Source organism: Brachypodium distachyon, chromosome 5 (assembly GCF_000005505.3).
Source record: "Brachypodium distachyon strain Bd21 chromosome 5, Brachypodium_distachyon_v3.0, whole genome shotgun sequence".
Lineage (NCBI taxonomy): Eukaryota > Viridiplantae > Streptophyta > Magnoliopsida > Poales > Poaceae > Brachypodium > Brachypodium distachyon.
In genome coordinates, this window is record NC_016135.3 from 6,067,174 (window position 1) to 6,073,173 (window position 6,000).

Sequence of the window (6,000 nt, forward strand, 5' to 3'; positions counted from 1 at the left end):
TTGAGAAAGATGTTAATTTATGATAGATGTTCTATTTACCTGTATTAAATAATCTACAAATTGATTTTTTGTAGCAATATGTTATAAATCACATCTATATATACTTTGCATGTACATTTTTTAGAGTTTTATGTAATTTTGAAAACATGTTTAAAATGTTGGGCTCACTGAGGTAACGTCAGCACTCCCCGTTCGCTCCCTAGCGCCTCTAGTCGACTCGGTCTAATTAAAAGTGGTACAGCAGATGAGATCTCTGCCCACCCCACGTATGATACAACTTGCTGGAGTTAGCATATTTCCCCCCTGCAAGCACTTCTTTTGAGATTTCCTATCATGATGTTGCCGAATATATTTTCAGCGTAATGTCTACCCTACGAAGGCTATGACCCGGAGCCTGGTATGGCTAGGCCCCCAAAAAGCTGCTTTTCTTTGAGTGGAATACTTTTTTTGTATACTACATGCTGCATAAATTCAGTATACCCTGAAGAAAACGTCCAATTTTTGACATGACCTGCCCCTTTCCTCGAGGAAAAGATGGGCAGACGAGACCCTGATTGCCAGAGGTGATGTGCGCTGGTCTTGGACAGCAACTGCAGCAGCTCACGCCTGTACCCAAATCTCCTAACCAAAACATACACAAGCAACTACTCCTCCCATTTGACTACGTCTAATACTCCCAGAGTAGCAGTACGATTGATGCCTTAATTAGTCGGGTTTAACACTTAACAAAGTGTGCTTTTGCTGATGGGGTACGTATCCCGAAGATAATCAGCTGGTACTACTCTACTCGTACTAATTAAATGATGCTTTTTGGCGCCTGAAAAAGAAGAGCGGAGAGAGGTGCAGAGCGAGCACAAGTGGCGCTGGTAAGCGTAGCGATTTGGGACGTGGAAACATATACTAGTAGAGTATTATTTTGGGTGGTGATTATGACCACCTTTTGGTCATTTCAATCACTTTTTTTTACATCGAATGATTCGTGCAATCCGCTGCCAGAATATTTTATTTGTGCTGCATACGTCCGCGTATCATTTGCCACACCCGGAAAAAGGCAGCAAGGGCAGGAATAACGACCTAAAACACCGATTACGGGGTCACCATTAATGGTAGGTGAAGTGGTTTCGGGTTGTTTAGGAATATTGCTGGCCCACGTGGCCCAAAACCAAGAAAAAAATGGTGAGAACCCAAAGAAATTTCACTTCATCCGCGCGGCGCAAATACCTTGTTTTTTTTCTTTTGAGGAAAAAAACCCTGTTTGAATTGGTAAAAAAAAAAGACCGTATTTCACTGATTTCACATACGAAGCTTGTAATGACGTTGCAATATAATTACACATCTCTACTGTCTGTTAAATTTCGTTGGGGGTTCATCCATGTAGACGAATCGAGTTCTTTTTTAAGCTAGACGAATCGAGTTTGCTTCCAAGAGATGGGTCGTCGGAAAAGATAGTATGTGTCCTATATTAAGTGTACTTGAACAACAAGCTGACTAGATGTAAACACAGAAACCAAAATGTACAAGACATGTTATAATAATTATGCGAATCATAAAATCCTAGAAAATGTTTCCAAATAAGTTTTTTGTTAGAACCATGTTTCCAAATAAGTTATAAAGCACATAAGAGGATTGTAAAATAAAAAGCGATTTTCCATATTTTGGGGCTAGAAATACTTTTCCTGACTACTAAATATTATTTGAATTTATTTGCATTTTTATGGATAAATTTTGATATTATTAAAAAAAGAAAACCAAACCCTGAAAAAGAATAAGGAACAGGAAAAGGAAAAGAAGAAAAAATAGAATTAGGCCGAAACCACCCCTCGGCCCACCTTCCCTTCTCCCTGAGCGGCCCTTCTTTTCCCCACCCGAGCATCCGCCTCGGCTCAGCGCAGCGCACTGCCACTGGCCCAACGGCCCAGCCAGCCCCACGCACCTGTCGTCCCCAACCTCCGTCCACAACGGCCGAAACCGCCGACGCCCGAGACGATTCGCCTCTCCCGCAACGGGCGAAATCTCCAGAAAGACGCCCGCACCGGCCGCTTACCTTCCCATCCAAAATCGCCGTCAAACGTCCACTTACGGCCATTAAGGTCCGCGGGCGTTACCGCCGGTGAGCCCCCTCCTCTCCTGGCGCCCCTCCGCCTCCCATTTCCTCCCCTCAACCTCTCCACCTAATCCCCGCCCAGGATCCGCCTTTCTCCGCCCACAATTCTCACGGAAGACCCCACCGCTCCGGTCGACCGTCACCGCCGCTTGGAGCCGAACAAGGAATGCTGAGGCAGCTGAGGTGTCTGTGTGAGGCAGAGGCAGCTGAGGAGTTCATTATGGCTGTCACCCGATCCTGAATGCGCTCCCCTGCACCGAATCCGCGTCCGCCCGACGTTCCCACCCTCGGACGCCGGTAAGACCTTTTTCTACCGTCCGATCTTCCCCGACGGCCTAGATTAGATCGTATCTGAGGCGGGTATGTTACCCTAGATCTAGATCCGGCGGTTGAGATATCTCAATTAAACGAACCAGTTATAAACCATGGAAACCTGCCAAGTGTCTAGCCTCGCTAAGCCTAGGTCTTGAGCTCAGGTCATCTATCCATTGATGGGGTTATTAAATGGATCCAGCGTTGAGAGGGTATTATTTATGTTATGCGGCATAGATTTCGTCTCTTTCCTTTGTGCTTGGAGGTAGCTGGTCTAGGGGATCCTTCGTGCTATTGGTAGCAACTTGTGTCGAAACTTGCCGACAACAAGACAAATATTGGTCGACGGAAGTCTCCTGCTGAACACGTGTGCGGTTTCTACCGTCATGGTGACTCGAGAGAGGGTTCCAAAAGCGTGGCATTCAGGGCCGTACCTGAGAATTTGAGGCCCCTGTGCAAAATACAAAATGTGGTCTGAATAATCTAATCTGATGGCCATCGAGCACTGTTTTTGCCTGTGTCAAATTGACGATCCATGAGATGAAGCAATCGGGCAGAAAACGATGCGTCGCGTGAAATTGATCTATCGATGGAAGCATGTAGCAGTAGTTCAATACGCACTGATTCAACCTAAGGCTATTGTGGATTTGTGGGCTTGGACTATTATGTTTTTTCTCCTAGCTGGGTTGACCGGAATGAGATCACTATTGTGGTTTTCTTTCCTTTTATCTCCCTGCTCTCATGTTGGCCTTCTGTTTACGGTGATTAAGTATGTGATTGGTACAAATTCAAGTAAAATTTGAGGCCCTAATTTTTCGAGGACCCTCTGCGGTCGCCCAGACTCCCCTGCTACTATACGGGCCTGGTGGCGTTTCACCTAGCTTGTAGGTGACTTTCCACGTGCACCATATGTATTTTGTTGTGATTTAAAAAAAAATTCAAGGCTGTAGATTTACCATGAGTTATAATAGTGCGTGGATATCCTTTGAAAAAACACGTAATAATATTTTTATATTTTCCTTAATTCACTTGACATCTTTTTTGTCAAGTTTATGAATGCATTGGATGGAATATATAGTAAACGTTCGCTCCCTGATCTTCCGACTCGATGGGTAAAGTTCCACCCGTACAGAGCTAAATTTGACATCCTCACAGACTAAAGTTGACATACCCACGGAACTAAAGTTGCCATCCCACTATAGCTGGGCACGGGTGGCCCGGCCCGAAGCCTGACGTCCCGGGCCGGGTTCGGGCCTCACTTTCTAGTCCCAAGCCCGGCCCGAAAGCCCGAAATGACTAAAAACGGGTAATTTTTAGGAAAAAGAGGTATAAAAAATCGTTTATTTATTCCGAAAATAATTATTTTAATGCTTAAATGGCCTATTTTTGGGGTTTTGGGCCGGACCGGGCTTCAGGTTTGTATACATCCCACAAAATTAAACGTTTGCTCTCTAGCCTTCTGTTGCGATGGGATAAAGTTGACACCCGCACAAAACTAAAGTTGCCACCATCACAGAGCAAAGTTGATACCCTACATAACTAAAGTTGTCACGTCACGTAACTAAAATTATCACCCCACAAGACACGTGACGCAATCTCTTCTCAGTCGGAAAGCAAACAGATCGTTCGCTCCGAGAGGCTAAAGATCGAACGTTCGCTCAATATAAATTCTGACCTTGATCCCACCGAGGTTGAGAATAATGAAATCTTTCCTTATATTTAGGGAAATTATTTACTTGCATCCGCACATTGTTGTACTCCTTAACTTTAACTTGTCCCCGATAATAATAAAAAACATGCATGCATCTTGACGAGACTATATACACTAGCTACCTTTTCATTTATACGTGACCTTCTTTTGTCTGCCAAAAGGTAAAAGGTGGTTCTAGTTCTTGAGTAGGAGTACCTACCCCGTCTGCCCTTTTCGCCCGCGTAAAACTCCAGCTCGGGGAAGTTGCTGTCGTTTCTATTTGTCCTTGACCATCCTGTTTGGAGCCTTGAAAAATCCGACGGGATCGAAGGGTGTTGTCTAGCTCAGCATGGTCATGAATTGAATTCGGCTGTTCCGTCCCACCGGAAAATTTGTTGGCTCTTTTCCTTTTTACAGAGTGCGTCAGTAAATCTTCCAGTGTTATTGTTAGCTCGGTCATTCCACCAAATTCCTACCGGGACATATAGTACATTCTATTCTAGTCAGGCTGGGTTGGTACTTACCCTAGGTGTACCATTGTCTTTATGATAAAAAGGAAAATTTCAATAGGGAACATACCACAGCTACTTGTAAGTATACATTAATACTCCAACGGCCTCCACATGCAGACTCGTGTTACCTCCCGTTGATTTAATAGATAAATATAGTTCTCATCTTTTAACTATTGCGAAAAAAATATTTCGATTTTCTGTCTAGATATTAAAAACTAGACATATTTTATATCTATTCCACCCAAAAGCGATATTATTACCAAGGTACAATAGTTTTTCATGTGACTTGTCGTATGGTTTGTGTCACTCGCGCGTGCTTGGTCCTTTCTTCCTAGCTTTTAGGGTTCCCAAGGCCCTTCTATGCTCGTAAGTGTCATTGACCTTCAGGATCCGTAACGTGAACTAATGTTTCTTTTCGAGAAGTGGGCGAAACGAGAACCTCGAAGACTGACATGGCATCGCCACGTGATCACATAGGACGCTCACATGACACACTAGATGTAAAATCGCTCTACGTTGACACTAATATTGCTTTGAAATGACCAAAGAAATCAAAAGCGTTCGATTCTGATAATTGACGGACAAAACAATACAAATCCACGTCAGTTATTTTTGATATGGAGGGAGTATTAAAACAAATAAGGGACCACATTATAATTTCCTAATAATTGAGGGATGGAAAATATATTCGTCCCTTGACACTACCAGAATACTGAGTAGCTAGCAATACAGTGGCACATCAATCGGTGAAACGGAACCTGGAGCACAAAAATAAACGACTTGACAGACTATATACCACTGCCCCGGTAGATTGAACGTTAATGTTCAATCCATACAAGGTACTCTCCATCTCGCATCTTATCACGCATACTTCCATGTACCCCCTCACCAGCAGACCGGCCGGCAAAGTACGACCGAGACACGAGCACATGCTTCTTCTCTTCTTCACTGCATATTCCTCCGTCCAACAAAAAGATCTCAAGTTTGTCAAAATTTAAATGTATGTAGACATGATTTAGTGTATAGATGCATTCAAATTTTGACAAAGTTGAGACATCTTTTTGAACCGAGAGAGTACAACCGATTGAAATTGCACCGCGCTAGCTCGATCCTTTGTCCCATGCCTCTGCTTCAGCGAACACACGAATGGACGCCTCTAGCTCTACATGCAATGTGCTATCAGGTCGAAACTTTTCTCCATTCTCTCTCGGTGCCTTTTGACCATATTCTCATGTTCTTTTGCAAGACTAGCACCTAAAATGCCGCACTAGGTAAGCAAGGCAATGCAGGCAAAAGAGAGCTTGCCTGCATGGTAATAGCAACTAGAGCTCTCATGTTGCCACTGGCTCGCTTCAATTTCCATTTCTATGCTTAGCCCATGA